General features: G+C 45.0%; 1 protein-coding gene and 1 non-coding gene across 2 annotated transcripts in view; both read left to right on the forward strand.

Moving 5' to 3' along the window:
• LOC124805452 overlaps positions 1–18289 on the forward strand; it is a gene marked incomplete at its 5' end in the record, with an annotated part of 688368 nt that overhangs the window by 305790 nt on the left and 364289 nt on the right. The window lies entirely within an intron of this gene.
• On the forward strand, positions 12451–12534 carry Trnaf-gaa. Its single transcript is given in 2 exon segments — positions 12451–12490; positions 12500–12534. It is a non-coding gene; the product is annotated as a tRNA-Phe (tRNA).

Below are 18289 nucleotides of genomic sequence, written 5' to 3' on the forward strand. Positions count from 1 at the left end.
CATGGAATTGAGGACTACATTGTAGTTTTATCAATTGTCGCAACATCTGGTGCTATAGCAGGTCTTGTAATGAACTTACGAATAGAAAGAAACAATTTTGATAAAAAATACACAAGTGCTAAGAATAATAAAAATAATTTCAAACAAAAATCTGACGCAAATATAATTGAACCACAAATTTAAATTATAAAACCATCCCATGGCAAGAAAGAATTGCTCAACCCCCTGTCACTGGAGGCAGCAGACGAATCATGGCACATAGTGTAGCAGTCCACCCTGTATTGTAGTGGCGGCCAATGGACTGTCCTTTCCAGTCTGTCACGTTAGGTGACAATGAGGAGAGTAAGAAAATCTTTCGAAAACTAAACGTGCCAGAGTATTCTTCTTACCAGTAGAACTTCAGCGCAGAGTGAAAAACAACCTCATAAAGATACGAATATTTCATGAAAACGATACATAATACAAAACATATGTAAAGACTTACGAATAGGAACTTCGGTGCTTCTTAAGACTCCAGGGTGTGAGTGCTAATCTTTGCTGCTGGTCCGCCTACTTCCTCCGTCGCCTCCTGAAACATCGGCTCCTGCCTGCCTATAGGTCTATTTTGGTCACTATGCTGGCCACTACAACAGCAAAACCATGCGGACGGCATGCGCAAACGTCAACATGATATCCTTGGATGTGCAAATGATTAGCTGTCCGCTGTAACTGCGAAAATTGGATAGGAGTAACGCCATTTACATTCTATATATACGATGAGTCAGCTGCCCCTACCGATGTCGTTTTATGCAACCCACACTACGTCTTTATCAGGAATGGTTTTCGGACAGGCGACAGGCACGTAATCAATATAAGTTCCCTCTCATAGCTTTAGGCAACTGTTAGCAAACGGAATCATCTTGTAAAAAAATATAAGTGAGGGTTAGTCACGAGTTACGCAGTGTTTTTGAATCAAGATGTACCTCACTTCTGCAATACTTATTCTATTGTCTCCAGTCTTTATTTGTGCAGTTAGCGGTGTCTGTAAGTTTATGCCTTTTATAGTACTTATTCTTCCGTAAATGGTTCGGAAACTTGTCTTATATAGTGTGATTCGTCATCGTAAACTTGGCGGTTATGGCTGAAACAACCGGTGTTCGGTTATATCGTTTTTTTTTTCACGTCAGTTTAACGTGACTTTTAAAACCAATCAAAACATGTGGTTCCTGAAGTAACAAATGTTCAGTTTTTTACACTCGTTATTTCTTATAATAAACGTAGAAATCGAACAAAGACCGAAAAACTTTGGCTCTCTCAGTTTAACATGCAAATTTTACTAATAAAAATTACTCGTCCTTTAAGAAAAAGTAAATTTAAGAACGGAAAAATTAGCACTGCTGTTATGGCTAATTGATATTTCTGGTTTTTTTCAGGTTATTAGTAAAAAATAAAAAACAGCTTTTATAACCGAGGCCAAACAAAAAACGCAAAACACGGGTTACTCAGAACTAAAATACCGGTGTCAGTTTTCCCCGATCGGTACTTTCCAACCCTATCAGAAACAACAGTAAATTTATTCCGTTTATAGTACTTAGTCTTTCGTAAATGGTTAGGAAATGTGCCTTATACAGTATTTTTCACCGTCGGAAACAACGAAATTAACACGAGATATCAAAATGGGAAGTGTGGAAGTAACAACCTTTCGGTGTATAACCAGTGAAAAGATTAATACACGACTTGCCGCATTAATGTGCTAAAGCGGTTTCACAAACAAAATCTGATCAATAGGTGTGAAGGTAGTAACTGTTCTCCAAAGAACAGATACCATTGATGACAGTGCAGCTTCTTTAGAATAAATGATAATTAATTGAAACTCTCAGCTGCCGGCAGGTGTTGTTAACATACCTTGATGGGGATAGCTGAAAATGTGTGCCCCGACCGGGATCTCCTGCTTACATGGCAGACACTCTATCCATCTGAGCCACCGAGGACACAGATGACTAGCGCGACTGCAGGGACTTACTCCTTGCACGCTTCCCGTGAGGCCCACATTCCCAACTGTCCACAATCACCTACGTAATGTAACGAGTAACGAGTGGATGGACAAAGTATCTATTAGGAACATTGCGTATGTACATTGTGGACAGTTGGGAATGTGGGTCTCATGGGAAGCGTGCAAGGGGTAAGTCCCTGCAGTGGCGCTATTCATCTGTGTCCTCGGTGGCTCAGATGGATAGAGCGTCTGCCAGGAGATCCTGGGCTCGAGTCCCGGTCGGGGCACACATTTTCAGCTGTCCCCATCAAGGTATGTCAATAACACCTGTCGGCAGCTGAGGGTTTCAATTAATTATCATTTGATCAATAGGTCTCTGATGTATACTTTACCAGTTATTCTCCGACATTTTGACAATGTGCTTCACATCTCCAAAACAAACAGGCCAAGAACACTGTTCTGTCATATAGGATTGAATAAAACGGCATCGGTTGAGCAGTTCATTCACCCTGTATATTATTAATCTATCCGTTGGGCTATATACCGGAAAGTTGTTACTTCCATGCCTCCCATTCAGACGTCTCCTGTCAATTTCGTTGTTTCTGACGGCGAAACACACATTATAAGGCAACGTTCCTGGATCATTTACGAAGGATTGAATACTATAAACGGAATTAACTTACAGTGACATCCCAACCCTGTGTGACTACACCGCTAATTACGCAAAGAAAAACTGAAGACATTTGGGTAAGTATGATAGAAGTAAGCTATATCTTGGCCCTAAAATACCGTTTGGTAACAGTCCGCGCCAAACCTCGACTATGTTGCTGTTGCCTGTCTGAATACTGCCGGCTGCATAAAACTACATCGGTAGGAGCAACTAAATCACGTAAGATCACGCAGTGGTTTATCATTCAGAAATCGAGTTGTTTGGTGGTTGTTTTCCAGAAGATAGTGTTGTGCGTCGTGTAAGAAGGAGGAACGTTGCCACGTCGCCTGTAATGGAACTCGACAGCTGCACAACCAAGTCCTATTGACACAGCGGTTTATCGTTCCACGATATTTCTACCCGAGTTGGTCGAATCAGCCATAGCACACGGGCAGTACGTTAACGTGTGCAGCTGCACTGACTGTCAGCAGGATTGCTGTTGTTCGGTTTTCCCGACGAGACAGCCGAGAGAGGAGCGTCGACAGTGGCGCGCCCACAACACTTGACAGAAGAGTGGCCCCAGACGAGTCCCAGTCCCGCATACACCATCACAATGGACGCTACATTTCTGACGAGTAGGGATCCATGGCTATGTCGTATCTCCGAGGTCTCCCTGACGTAATCATTCAACGAGATAACGCATCACCACATGTTACCGAGCTATACTAACCGACCTCGGTGCAGAAGATGTTCGATAGTTACCCTGTCGAGTAAGTTATCCATAGTTTTCGCCCAGTGAAAACATTTTGTCATAGGCTGCATGGGGTGCCAAGAGACTGGCACTGCGACTGATAAACCCTGGCACACAGTTGAAGCAGCATGCGATGAAGTACTTGTATGTGCTATTCAAGCTGAGTTCGACTTGATGCTCAGCCTCCTTAGTTCGTTCCAGAGCTAGCAGCTCTGTGTACTACATTTCTTACCCTGTATACCCCAAGTCACAAACTGATTCATATATTCATCCTACTATACTCTAAACACGTAGCAAGTGTTGCAACCATGCGGAACTAGTTTCGTTCAGCCTTAACTGTGGGTCCTTTGATTGCTCTGGGAGAAGACTCATCAAACTAGAACACATGATACATAAATGAATAAAAGATTTACGCAGCTTTAACACAGTTATTTTGTTGTAGTTGGCAGAAGAGCCAACACCGTGTTACTAGAGGAGGCCGAAATGCACGCGTTTTAGCTCACGCAGGCTGGCGTGAGGAGGGAAGAACTATACTGACGTGAGATCTGGAACATGTCAAGGAATTAGAATTCAGAAAGCGGACGGAATTAGTTTCATACTTAACTTTAATCCATTAATGATGAACGTCGCTCTTGACGGTACATGATTCACAATATTATCTGTTCAGAATAGTAACTGAATATGGCCCCTTGCTAGGTCGTAGCAAATGACGTAGCTGAAGGCTATGCTAAACAGTCGTCTCGGCAAATGAGAGCGTATGTAGTCAGTGAACCATCGCTAGCAAAGTCGGCTGTCCAACTGGGGCGGGTGCTAGGGAGTCTCTCTAGACTAGACCTGCCGTGTGGCGGCGCTCTGTCTGCAATCACTGATAGTGGCGACACGCGGGACCTACCTATACTAACGGACCGCGGCCGATTTAAAGGCTACCACCTAGCAAGTGTGGTGTCTGGCGGTGACACCACATATTTTCCACAGGATTACTGGATTATTTACAATCAACAAAGTATCAGTTGAGGCACTTATTAACAAACTGTTCTCCTGCAGTGCAGAACTCAACATTAACAAGACTCGTTGGTCCTACTCTATGATGTTGAATCCTTCAGATGAAGTCAGGAACTGGGTTGAGCTCTTGCACTCTCGACGTTGTGGTGTCCTCCGCGTGATGGCTCAGCTATGCTGAGATTGAGGCGTGGTCTTTTGGACTGCCGTGAGACCTCGCTTACGTCTATCGATATGTGTTACTGACTTTGTTGTGGCACCGCGACCTCTGGATGATACTACAATAAGTACTCACTTCATGGTCTGTTTCGGACAGTATTTAGTTTTTTTAGTTTGGTTTTACTTAACGTGTGGAAAGGGCCTTATTGAACATATGCCTGCTCTACAAGCCTCTTGCATTTCTTTCCATCGTGTGCACTGTTCGTCCTGGACGAAACCACAATTAAGTACTCACTTTATTTTAAATACGGAAAGGGTTTATTGAACATGAGCCTGCTCTATAAGCCTCTTGCATTTCTTTCTACCGTGTTTGTCAAGCTCTGGCCTCTCTGATGTTACACCTCCTAATACTGCGTCTTCCTTTCCCTATTGTTCTTTCTATTGCTCTGCAGAATGATATTCTTGGCACTCTATTCTTCATCATTCTCGCCATATGACGTACTCAGTTCATCCTTCTCTTCTTTAGCACTTCGAAGATGATGTGGTGTTTGGTCTCTTAATTCTTCATTTTTTTGTTACCCTACATTCCATGTTATTTCCATCGTAAGTAAATCTTCATTATTTTTTTCATCACCCTCTGTGTTGCAGTTTTATTGGGTAGAATTGTAAAAGACAGCTTATCAAGTCGCTGGAATCTGAAAGATATCCGAAACTACCTTCTGCCCTGAGGTGGCATCAAGTTCGGTTCATCTGTGCCTTTCATTGAAGAAGTTGCGTGTTACATGACGTATCTAGGAGGAAGACGTCAATTTTAGAGGTGAAGTATCGTTGTCGGTGTAAATATTCAATACAGTAAATTAACAGGTTACGTGCTGCAAACCTCAGGTGTGCGCCTAGAGACGATTCCATTGGACAGCGTGTCTCAGGTCTTGACGCATGCAGGGCATATAACGGCCACGCTGGTCATTGGATCCGTCTGTGGGCTCGAACCAAGAACTGAATTCAGGACACACTCCCAGCGTGAACTGCTGACGGAACAGATGCATGCTGGGCACAAAAAGCAACTGGGATAGTCTACGTGGGCAAAAGCCCGGTGCCCGCCCATCGGCAGTCAGTTCACCATCCTAACTGATGGTGTCAATGTGGCGGATAGTCGAAACTTTGTATACTGAAATCCGACCGTACACACTTGAACTAGTTTCTCATCATCTACGCCAGGAGAAACTGAAGAGTTACTATTAGCCATACTGTATAGAAACTGGTCCCATGATTCGAGGGCTTCCTCGATGGCGGAAACTGGAGAAATACAGTAGTGTCTGTTTGTGTGTGTGTGTGTGTGTGTGTGTGTGTGTGTGTGTGTGTGAGAGAGAGAGAGAGAGAGAGAGAGAGAGAGAGAGAGAGAGAGAGAGAGAGTACAATACAGTGAAATTAGAATTACTTCTGCAAAACGTCAACTCAAAAAAGAAAAGGAACATACACACACGCTTATGGTATTTACTTCCCGGATACATGTCGCAGTGTGTCACGTCTAGATGGTATTGAGGGACGCAAAGGAATGTGCATGTAGTGTGCAGAGCTGAATAGCTCGTGTGACGAAGCGACTATGCAGATGATGCGCTTGGCTGCTTTTATGGCTGGAGGGGGAATAATGTAGGGGGAGTGTCATAGACGGCGAGAGACGGGTTAAGCTGGTGTGGGGGGGGGGAGGTGGGGGGGGGGGGAGGGGGGGAGTACGGCGGCAGACACTAGGAGCCACAGCTCGGGACAGGGCAGCGCGGCTGCAATATGGACGACCCGGGGGGATGCGCCAGGGCTGCCTCTGCTTGTAGAGTCTCCGCCATCCATAATAGACGGCGGGCCGTCCCTGCCCCACTAGCCCGTGACACGTGCCAGCTTAGCGTGCAGACCGCGAACTAAGGCAGACCTCTCCAGCGGCACAGCTCCACTGCTCACCGGCAGATTCTTCTAATGGATTTAGGGACATCGTGCTGCAACGCACACTGGTGGGTGCTACCTTCGTACTGTATAAGAAAAAACAACTTTCACACCAACTTCACTTCAAGCTTTAGGCATTTTTTTTTCTCTGTTATGCTACCTATCGCTTCCTCAGTCTTCCTTGGCTCCTTCTCCCAGCTCCATTACGTCTTCTTATCTGGAGAGGCAGTCCTCCTCCGGTCATACTTTCGAGGTGTTAGCTCCAGTTTCTCCCGATTTCTTGCATTTTATTGACTGTATTAAATATATTCAGTTCTTTCCTGTCTTCCACATTCCGAAATCTGTCAGGGCTCATGCATCCCCATACTGCTCTTAGAAACCTCCCTCTTTTGTATGTATGCTACTTCCCTGGTGTTTATTTTAAAACCGCCGATTCACTTCCATGAACAAGCACTGGGATTTCCAGTGTCCTATAACACTTCAGCCTCATGCCTCTCCTCGTTTTATTTTTTAGACATCTTCACATATATACCCAAACTTTGATAAATACATCTTCGTCATATTCAGATGTGATGTCGCAACCTACATAGTTAAATATTTGACCTGTTCTATTCTTGTGTTATTAATCACTGTGCTTGTCCATAGAGGGTGTTTTCCTAAAAGCTGCTGATTTCGTCTTCTTTTCTGAAATCGTCAAATATTGCTCTTCACAAACCTTAGCCAGTGAATACGATCCTGTTTGTAGGTAATCTTCATTCTCGGCCAGCAATGTGGCACCTCCTGCATATGAAAGCAATTCAAGGAAAAATTAGTGTTAATCTTATTTCCCCCTAAAAATGTCCTTTCATTCTTAGATTGCATCATCGAAATCAAAGTTAAGAAGCGTTGGTGAAAACCTGTACCTTTGTCTTCATCATTTGTTTTTAGTTATAGGCAGTGGCATAGTATCATTCATATCCAAAATTAGCCTCTTACGAGTGGCTTTGCCTATGTATGTATCCAGCACATATATTGCACATATCTCCTCCTTCCCTCTCTCTCTCTCTTTCTCCCTCCCTCCCTCTCTCTCTCTCTCTGGCTGTCTCCTCCTCTCCCTATCTCTTTTCATCTCCTTCTCCCCCTCTCTGTCTATCTGCTTCTCTCCCCCCCCCCCCCCATTGTTCGTCTCCTGTTCTCCAATTTTCCTTTTCCATCTGTACACTACCCCTCACTATTTTTCAACTAAATCTTACCCCTCCTCATCCTCCCCCTTCTCTCTGACATCTCCTCCTTCCCTCTCTTTGTCCTCCTTCACCCTGTCTCTATCCATCTTCTTCTCCTTCCTCTCTGTTTGTTCATCAACTCCTCCCCTTCTCTCTTTGTTCATCTCATCCTTCCACCTTTACCTGTCCATCTTCCCCACTCTCTGCTCAGCCATGCCCATTTGCACATTTAGCCCCTTGAATGCCTTCTGATACATCCCACACAACATGCCTGTCATGCAGAGCAGCCTAGATGTCAAGTGCTACCCAACATTTTCACCACAAATCCACCCCTATTGGAGCTATGTGGTTCTAACACTGACAGTATTTCTTGGAAGACTATAAGTAGTAAGTTTACCAAATTTGACAGAAACCAACCCAGTGATTTAAAAGGGAATGTAGATCACACACACATATCCACTTTTATATGTGGTTGTGTACACACTCTTAAAAATGTTTATTATATGTTGTGAATCCCCTCTTGTTCTCATAATTCTCCACTGTTTCTATATCTATATTTACACCTACATAGATACTCCGCAAACCACCATTCAGTATGTGGTGGAGGGTACCCTGTACCATTACTGGTCATTTCCTTTCCTGTTCCACTCGAAAAAAGAGCAAGGCAAAGACAACTTTATATGCCTCCATATGAGCCCTAATTCCTCATATCTTATCTTTGTGGTCGTTACGTCCAATATATGCTGGCAGCAGTAGAATCATGTGTAATTCAGCTTCAAATGCCAGTTCTCTAAATTATCTCAGTAATTTTTCTCGAAAAGAGAGCTGCCTTCCCTGTACCCTGCAGTGATACCCATTCGAGTTTCCAAAGCATCTGTGTAATACGTGTTGTTTGAACCTACCAGTAACAAATCTAGCAGCCCACTTTTGAATTGCTTTAATGTCTTCCTTCAGTCCGACCTGGTATGGATCCCAAACACTTGAGCAGTACCCAAGAATAGGTCGCAGCAGCGTCCTATATGTGGTCTCCTTTACAGGTGAACCACTCTTTCCTAAAATTCTCCCAATAAACCAAAGTTGACCATTCGCCTTCCCTACCACATACTCATTTCGTATCACTTTGCAAGATTACGCTCTGATATTTAAACGACTTGACTGTGTCAAGCAGGACGCTAGTAATACTGTATGTGAACGTTACTGGTTTGTTGCTCCTACTCATCCGCATTAACTTACATTTTTCCACATTGAGATAACTGCCATTCACCTTGCCATCAATAAATTTTGTCTAAGATACCTTGTACCTTCCCACAGACACTCAACTTCGGCACCACAGCACCATCAGCAAACAACCGCATAATGCTGCCCACCCTATCTGCCAAATCATTTATGTATACAGAGAACAACAGCGGTTCTATCACATTTCCGTGGGGCATCCCTGATGATACACTTGTCTCTGATGAACACTGCATGTCGAGGACAAAATACTGGATTGTATTACTTGAGAAGTCTTCGAGCCACTCACGACCGTGAGCGTTTTCCATATGCTCGTACCATCGTTAACAGGCTGCAATGGGGCAGTGTGTCAAATGCTTTTCGGAAATCTAGAAATATGAAATCTGCCTGTTACTCTTCATCCATAGTTTGCAGTATATCACGTCAGAAAAGGGGAAGCTGAGTTTCGCACGAGCGATGCTTTCTAAAACCGTTCTAAAATGTTCAAAATGTGTGTGAAATCTTATGGGACTTAACTGCTAAGGTCATCAGTCCCTAAGCTTACACACTACTTAACCTAAACTATCCTAAGGACAAACACATACACCCATGCCCGAGGGAGGACTCGAACCTCCGCCGGGACCAGCCAGACAGTCCATGACTGCAGCGCCATAGACCGCTCGGCTAATCCCACGCGGCTTTCTAAAACCGCTCTGTTTTCCTTTATCAACATTATTGTATTTCTTAATAAAATCAATAAATGCTAAATGTGTTTCCGTATTACACTCTCTCTGTTGTTCTATTATTTGTTTAATTAAAAGAATTGCATCTCTTGTCCCATCTGTTCTTCACCTAATTCGCGCTCGGCTATAACCTTTAATCTCTTTCATTTCTATTCTTCCTTGTATGTACTTTAGGTAATGGAAATCGGCAAGTGAAACTGTGACTCAATGCAACTCTTCATTTACGCTACTGACTCACTCTGTTATGATTACAGTTAGTGTAAAGCACTGTAAACGCAAACCGCGTTGCAGGCGACAGTTTTAGATAACTTGGAACTGCTGATAGATTGCAACATATCGTTGAAGAGTGACGCCACGATCCCTTTGGCTTCGCGTGGTCCACCATTTCGCAAAACGAATAATTTGGACAACAGGCATTAAATTTCTTACGTGTTAGGTCAGGTGGCTGTGCCCTACCATCAATGTCTGCGTTACGTTATCTTTCAACAAGATAATGCAAGACCGTATGTTGCCCGTGCTGTCTTGACCTAGCTCGGTACTGTTGCCGTGCCCAGAATGCTTTCCAGATCTCTCACCCACTTAGACATCTGGCTTGCCGAGAGGTTGGCACGCCGGCATTGGCCGTCTGCTGCGAGTGATCAAGTCTGGCGTAGAATTGAGGCAGCATGGAATGACGAACCCATATCTGTCACCCAAGATCAGTTCGACCCGATGTCCAGCCTGGTCAAAACCATAGCTCCTGACAAATGCGGCACCTCTGTGTACTACTCAAAAATTTAGCACTCTCTATGTTGTATACGCACAACAGGTAAACTTTCGTTGTTTTCTGTCCTTTCTGGAGTTGGAATTTTGATAGTTTCCTAAGGGCAATTGAGGTTCTAGCTGAACGTGAAATAGAGCCACGGTTTCGAAAGTCGACATTAATGAGCAGGAGGAAGATGCCAGCCGCACATTACACGCGTTTCACCATAGAATGACAGCTTAGGAGAAGAATAAAGTAGTGGCTTCGTGTGGTCCACCGGCCCTATCACAAAGTTGTTAGCAAATCAAATGTTTTTTATTCCAGCCTTTGATCACAATATCAATTCTTTTGACGATGCCCGGTTTCCGTCAGTAATGACCATCCTCAGATCTTTTCTACACCATGTTCTCAAGTAATATGACTGTAATGGTGTAGAAAAGATCTGAGGATGGTCATTACTGACTGAAACCGGTCATCGTCAAAAGAATTGATATTGTGATCAAAGACTGGAATAAAAAGCATTTGACAGTATTGGATCACTGTTCATATACGCGACTATGTCGCAGCTAGTTGTTACCAAATGTTCCTCGTTCTTTATTTCGATTCTTGTGCTTATAGTTCCAAAAAACGAGAAGATAAAGGACGGATAAACACAATGTAGTAAGTGTCTACGGTTTGTGTACAGTGGTAATGACTCACACTGGACAGAAGCAAATCGAGAATAATTAATGGAATACTGCTTGAAAAGAGACATCGCGCAGCATTTTAGTGTCAAAACATAAGAAAGAACTCAATTAAAAGCATTGTTGAAACGAGTTTGGGCGTAACAAATAAGGCGTTTCGTATCAAGGAGATCTGCAAATCCCTTGTGCTTCTTTTGTAAGTTAAATGTTAAATTTAGGGGTAAAGGCACTGTGGAGACCATTTCAAACGTTTGCGAATTGGCACGCTCATGCAAATGAGCACTTGGACTCTTCTTACGTCTAACTGTTCGTTCCTGACCGAAAACTCTACTGACGCACGCTGAACGCGTTCGTAATAGCTTGCTGCGACTCGCCTGTGATTGTGATAAATGCGACACGTTACATACAGTTCCGTCAACGAATGCGGAACCCCGCCTCGCTTTTAACAGCGAGCGGGACTTGCAGTCTCCTCGTTCATCGTCACAGCTTGTTGAGTGCGGAATATTCGACTAACAGATGAATAAACGCGCCGTCACACATCGACACTGCACATTGTACCTCACGTGTGAAAAGACCAATGACAACGTAGGCGCACACGAATCGGCGTGTTATTGGAACTTTCACGTTCCGGCTATGATAGACAATAAAGATCTCTGACCGCGCCGTCATTCGTTTCTCGTCTCCTGTTACCGGCTTAACACTGACGATGTATGCTGGAAACGAAGATGGAAATGAGCGTTTGGCGCCATTGGCCGGGAGGCCCCTTACGGGACAGGTTCTCCCACCTTGGAGCAGGTCTTATTACATTCGACGCCACATTGGGCGACCCGCTGGCCGGATGGGGATGAAATGATGATGAAGACATCACAACACCCAGTCACTGAGCGGAAAAAATCCCCGACCCAGCCGGGAATCGAACTCGGGCCCGTAGGACTGCAATCTGTCACGCTGACCACTCAGCTATTGAGGCGGACGGAAACGAAGATGATTAGGGCGGAACGACTCTCCGACGACTGTGTTATCAGAGGCGGAGCACAAGCTCGGTCGGGGAAAGATAGGCCATTTCAAAGGAATCAAACCGGCATTCGCCTCAAGCCCACAGGAACTAGGATACCACGAGAAACCTAAACCCGCACGTCCAGACGGGGATTTGAACCACTGTCCACTCGGATACAATCCCATCGTCTTACCACTGTGCACCGTTAATCGGTGACTTGAAGAGATCTGCAGTACGAAGTGAACTAGACAGCCGTCCACGCGTGAGTGAACCCAGAGACCGAATGACTAGCTACAACGAAATACACTGCTGGCCGTTAAAATTACAGCAACAGGCGGAACAGAAAATAAAGACAATTTACCTCTTGTGTGTATACAGAATAGTAGCAAACTGTTTAATGGAGCCGGCCGGAGTGGCCGAGCGGTTCTAGGCGCTACAGTCTGAAACCGCGCTACCGCTAGGGTCGCAGGTTCGAATCCTGCCTCCGGCATGGATGTGTGTGATGTCCTTAGGTTAGTTAGGTTTAAGTAGTTCTAAGTTCTAGGGGACTGATGACCGCAGAAGTGAAGTCCCATAGTGCTCAGAGCCATTTGAACCATTTTGAACCTATTTTGATGCCTCTGCGATGGAGTTTAGCACCGCGACGTTCAGCGCTGAATTCACGTAGTTCTCCTATGAGTGGACGAGGAAAACATTCCGTACAAACCACCGCTCAAAGTCGGCACGAAAAGGCCGCGGGAAGGGGGGGGGGCATTAAAGGGCGTCAATGAAACCACCGTGTTCCCTGGGGCATTGGTTCCCACACATTTCGCGGTCAAAAACGATCATGTTCGATGATGAAGCAGCCTCACAGCGTCCCTAGAGAAAGTCTGAAACGCCAAAGGCTGTCAGCAGAGTCAAAGATCGTGAAGAGTGTCTTACTGTTGGTCATCGCACCGTGGAGTCTCGTCTTCGCCTGCAAAATCTGTGGAAATCAACGGCCCAGGGAAAGGGGTGGTTCCATTCAGGTTGTTTATGCCACCTCTTGAGGTCTTTTCGTGTCTATTGTGTGTGTTAAATCTTACGGGACTTAACTGCTAAGGTCATCAGTCCCTAAGCCTACACACTAGGTAACCTAAATTATCCTAAGGACAAACACACACACCCATGCCCGAGGGAGGACTCGAACCTCCGCCGGGACCAGCCGCACAGTCCACGACTGCAGTGCCCTAGACCGCTCGGCTAATCCTGCGCTTTCGTGTCTATTCTGAGCGGCGGTGTCTGTAATGTTTTCTTCTGCCACTCATAAGAAAACCACGTGATTTCAATGCTGGCGTGGCGGTTCTAACCTCCACCGCAGAAGCGTCAAAAGTGGGGTGAAATGTGGGTAAGAAGGCCTGTGACGACCTTCCCACCGTGTGACTCATCGACGGTGGCGTTTCACAGGACTGCGGTGCCAGTGTGACACCATTAACCCACCTTACACGTCACGTGGACTTGTGAACTGTGACTTTGTCTTCGCACGTCTTGACACCTTGCTTTTAGAAGTGCCGTCCAGCACGAGGGTTCGTCGCAGGGCGCCACACATTTTTACTGTTACAGAGAACGGTTGTACGCACCTTTGAGCCAAATTTCAAACTTAAACGTACCAATGGGTGAGAATTACGGTTTTTCGAAAAAGCGATCCTTTAATTCTGTTCCGTAGTGTAGTTATTGGGCGAGATTGAGTAACAGAAAACTCGGGGTGTCCAAGTGGGGTGAGATCATCGGCATTTTCGACAGATCCATTTCTCTTGAACTTGATTCCTTTTGCTGCTAATCTCATTTCTGGTCTACATCCCGAAGTTCTGTGACTTGGATTAGATTATGAAAGTGAATGTCTTGGTCACATAGTATTTTACTGAAATTTTACTACTGGTTTCGTCTTTGCAGCATGAATCCATGTGGAGCACGTCTTGGTCTCACCGCGGACTTCCAGTACTCAGCCACACACAATTGATATCATCAAAGTGTACGGGCCTGAAGATGGCGTTGACGCAACGTCGAAACTAGTACCCAAATAAATATGAAATCTTAAGTACAGCTGGAGGAGTTTCATTTTTAATAAAGATATTAAGGAGTCGTCCGATGGGGTTAGACGTCGTTTCTTGCGCCATTTCGGAGACCGTCGCTTACGCGTGTGCGTTTCCGTATCCGAATGTGAGCGAATGTGGTCTCTGTCACCACTGTAGTTGGACGCGAAGGCAGCCGTTGGCACTATTCGACTGTCGATGACCATTCGCTCACCCGACCTCTGTATTGGCGGTATCGGTCGGTGCTGAACGGTGGGGGAAGACGCTCCCGTCACCATGCTCGTGTCATCCGCCGTCGGCGGCTTTTCGACTGGCCTGACCAGCTGTTGGGCGCTGTGAATGTTCCGTGGGGCGTCCTTCCGGAACACATTTGCATGTGTGAGAGGGAGAGGCGCCGCCGCAGGTGTTGCGACAGATTCATTTGTCGGTACTTGTACAATTGGAGACACACTGAGCGAACGTGGTCTTCTTGACCACAACCTGAGCAAGTTTTCGGCTGACCGTCATAAATGACTATCGCTCTGCACTCTCCAATTGTGACATAATACGACACATGTTTCGACAGCTCGATCTGTATTTGTCGCACAGCATTAAGTACCGGGTACGTGGTAAAGGTTGTCCATTTTTCTGCTATGTGACTAAGTACCCGACCATAGGGTTGTAGCGCGTTAACCACGATTTCAGCCGAAACCTCCAATGGTAGCTCAAATACTCTCACAGGTCTCAATCCAAGTCATCTGTGATCAGTAGCTACCGTTCCGACATGTCCGTCTGAATGTTTAAATTTAAGTCCGTCTTTATGGTCGCGTACGATCTTGTTACACACCGTGTCGTGTTGCCTGGAACCACGCGACCGCTACTATCGCATGTTCGAATCCTGCCTCGGGCATGGATGTGTGTGATGTCCTGAGGTTAGTTAGATTTAAGTAGTTCTAAGTTCTAGGGGACTGATGACCTCAGATGTTAAGTCCCATAGTACTATTTGAACACCGTGTCGTTGATCAGTTTGACGTAGACCACACTGCTTGCGATAGAGAAGTGGATGCCAACCATATCTTGTGGTTCAGTTTTAATTTCTTCACATATAAATCGTTTTACTTCAAATGCCTTCGGTCGAGCAAATTCATTATTAAAGCTGATCTTGATAGTAGATTGTCGGTACGAATGAGCCATTCTAGTTCCAAAGTGCAAACACTAGCGAAGGCTACCACGAAGTAAACAACCGCTTACGCCGAAGCTCCGCGGCAGGGACGTAAACAGACGTCCGAGCCCCAGGACTGCCTAAAGCAAACTGCACTTACCGGCGAGAAGGACTAACAGAAAACTCGGTGTCCAAGTAGGGTGAGCCCATCGACATTTTCTCCAGATCCACTCGTCTTGAACTTGATTCCTTTTACTACTAATCTCATTTCTGGACTACGTGCCGAATAACTATGATTTGGATTAGATTACGAAAGTGAATGTCTTGCTCACATAGTACTTTACTAAAATTTTACTATCGTTTTCGTCTTTGCGCCGGCCGGAGTGGTCGAGCGGTTAAAGGCGCTACAGTCTGGAACCGTACAACCGCTACGGTCGCAGGTTCGAATCCTGCCTCGGGCATGGATGTGTGTGATGTCCTTAGGTTAGTTAGGTTTAAGTAGTTCTAAGTTCTAGGGGACTTATGACCACAGCAGTTGAGTCCCATAGTGCTCATAGCCATTTGAACCATCGTCTTTGCAACTATCATCGTAGTGAAATTGCGTGCTTATGGAATATCGTTCAGTTATGTGACTGGATTTGCGATTTCCTGTCAGAGAGGTCACAGTTCGTAGTAATTGACGGAAACGCATCGAGTAAAACTGAAGTGATTTCAGGCGTTCCCCAAGGCAGTGTTGTAGGCCCTTTGCTGTTCCTTATCTATATAAACGATTTGGGAGACAATCTGAGCAGCATCTTAGGTTCTTCGCAGATGACGGTGTCGTTTATCGACTAATAAAGTCATCAGAAGATCAAAACAAACTGCAAAACGATTTAGAAAAAATATCTGAATGGTGCGAAAAGTGACAGTTGACCCTAAATAACTAAAAGTGTAAGGTCATCCACATGAGTGCTAAAAGGTATCCGTTAAACTTCGGTTACACGATAAATCAGTCTGATCTAAAAGCCGTAAATTCAACTAAATAGCTAGGTATTACAACTTAAACTGGAAAGAACACATAGAAAATGTTGTGGAGAAGGCTAACCAAAGGCTGTGTTTTATTGGCAGGACACTTAGAAAATATAACAGACCTATTATGGAGACTGCCTGCACTACGCTTGTCCGTCCTCTTTTAGAATACTGCTGCGCGGTGTGGGATCCTTACCAGACAGGACTGACGGAGTACATCGAAAAAGTTCAAAGAAAGGCACCACATATTGTAGTATCGCGAAATATGGGAGAGAGTGTCACAGAAACGATACAGGATTTGGGCTGGAAATCATTAAAAGAAAGGCGTTTTTCGTTGCGACGGATTCTTGTCACGAAATCACCAACTTTCTCCTCCGAATGCGAAAATATATTTTGTAGACGCCGACCTACATAGAGAGGAACGATCACCACGATAAAATAAGGGAAATCAGAGCTCGTACGGAAAGATATAGGTGTTCATTCTTTCCGCGCGCTATACGAGATTGGAATAATATAGAATTGTGAAGGTGGTTCGATGAACCCTCTGCCAGGCACTTAAATGTGATTTGCAGAGTATCCATGTAGATGTAGATGTAGATAAGATCTAACGATTGCAGTATGAAATATATTCGCAATTGCGAATATGGACAACCATCAGCTGTATAATGGAATGAAGACAACGAAAATTTGTGCCGGGTGCCGGACCGGGAATCGAAACTCGCATTTTTTTATTTTCGATTTTGTTCGTTGCATTTGTTCGGTGCGGATGTCCCATGATACCCGTTCAAGTTCAGTGCTGAGCCGTTGACTCAGTTTTTTATTACAGAGGGTAGCTAAGCAGCTGGCGGCTGTGACCGAGCGGTTCTAGGCGCTTCAGTCCGGAACCGCGCTGCTGCTACGGTCGCAGGTTCTAATCCTGCCTCGGCATGGATGTGTGTGATGTCCTTAGGTTAGTTAGGTTTAAGTAGTTCTAAGTTCTAGGGAACTGATGACTTCAGATGTTAAGTCCCATAGTGCTTAGAGCCAATTGATTTTTTTGGTAGCTAACCCTCTGACCGAACACGCTGATCTGCCGTGCCGGCGAACTATTAGGCTAACCGATCACGACTCGCGGCCACACGTTAACTTCCATATGTCTTCAACCACGTGTCTAAAGCACCCTGTACGGGAATATACACAATGGATACACGAGAATTTGTAGACACAGAGATGACGACATATGGAAGTTCGAGTCTGGCCGGGGGTCATGTACGATGGCCTAACGTTAGTTAAGGCGACCGCTCGCGGAAGGCGGGGGTTAGACTACCGGTCCAGCACAAATCTTTTCAGTGTCGTCATTTCATTATACAGCTGATCATTGTCCATATTCGCAATTGCGAATACATTTAATGTACCTCATAACGGCTGTAGTCGCCGCACTGCCTGTTCCTTTGGACATCCACATTGCATCGTAATTCGGAATAACAATATCGTATCGTAATGATTACAGCAGTAATAGGCAGGCACACAGTCAATGTACTGATGGAAACTGATTCCCGTCTTCTTCTTTGCAGACATCATCATATCTAATGAATACAGCAATGACACCGAGGTGTGTAGACAGTGTATTGGCTACACAATTGCATGTCGCTGCTGTAAAGCTATATCTGATGATGGCAGCAGAGCTGAAACTGTTAATAAATTTTAGTGAAGTAGCACGTGACCATGACACTGAAATTTATAATATAATCCGATAGAAAGGTGACAGGTCTCGTCCGTACATCCAAGCAGTCTCATTTCGCGTACAGTGACTCTATCGAGATAGTCAGAATGCGTTTTCTGTCTTCCAAGCGCTCTTGAAAGTCGAAATATAGTTGCCCAAGTCTACTCCGAGACGAGCGAAAGTTTATCGAGACTTTAGATTCTCTCGAAGTTTAATCGTTTCATTAATAAGAAATTACCCTGTTCCTTGTTCCCAGATATCTGCTTTCTCGAGAAGGCTCTGTAGCCTTCGCACGTAAGTTAGTTGAGCGAGGCGCGAAACAAGAGTTCGCCGGGATGGTTGT

Source organism: Schistocerca piceifrons, chromosome 7, assembly GCF_021461385.2.
Source record: "Schistocerca piceifrons isolate TAMUIC-IGC-003096 chromosome 7, iqSchPice1.1, whole genome shotgun sequence".
In the NCBI taxonomy this organism is placed as follows: domain Eukaryota; kingdom Metazoa; phylum Arthropoda; class Insecta; order Orthoptera; family Acrididae; genus Schistocerca; species Schistocerca piceifrons.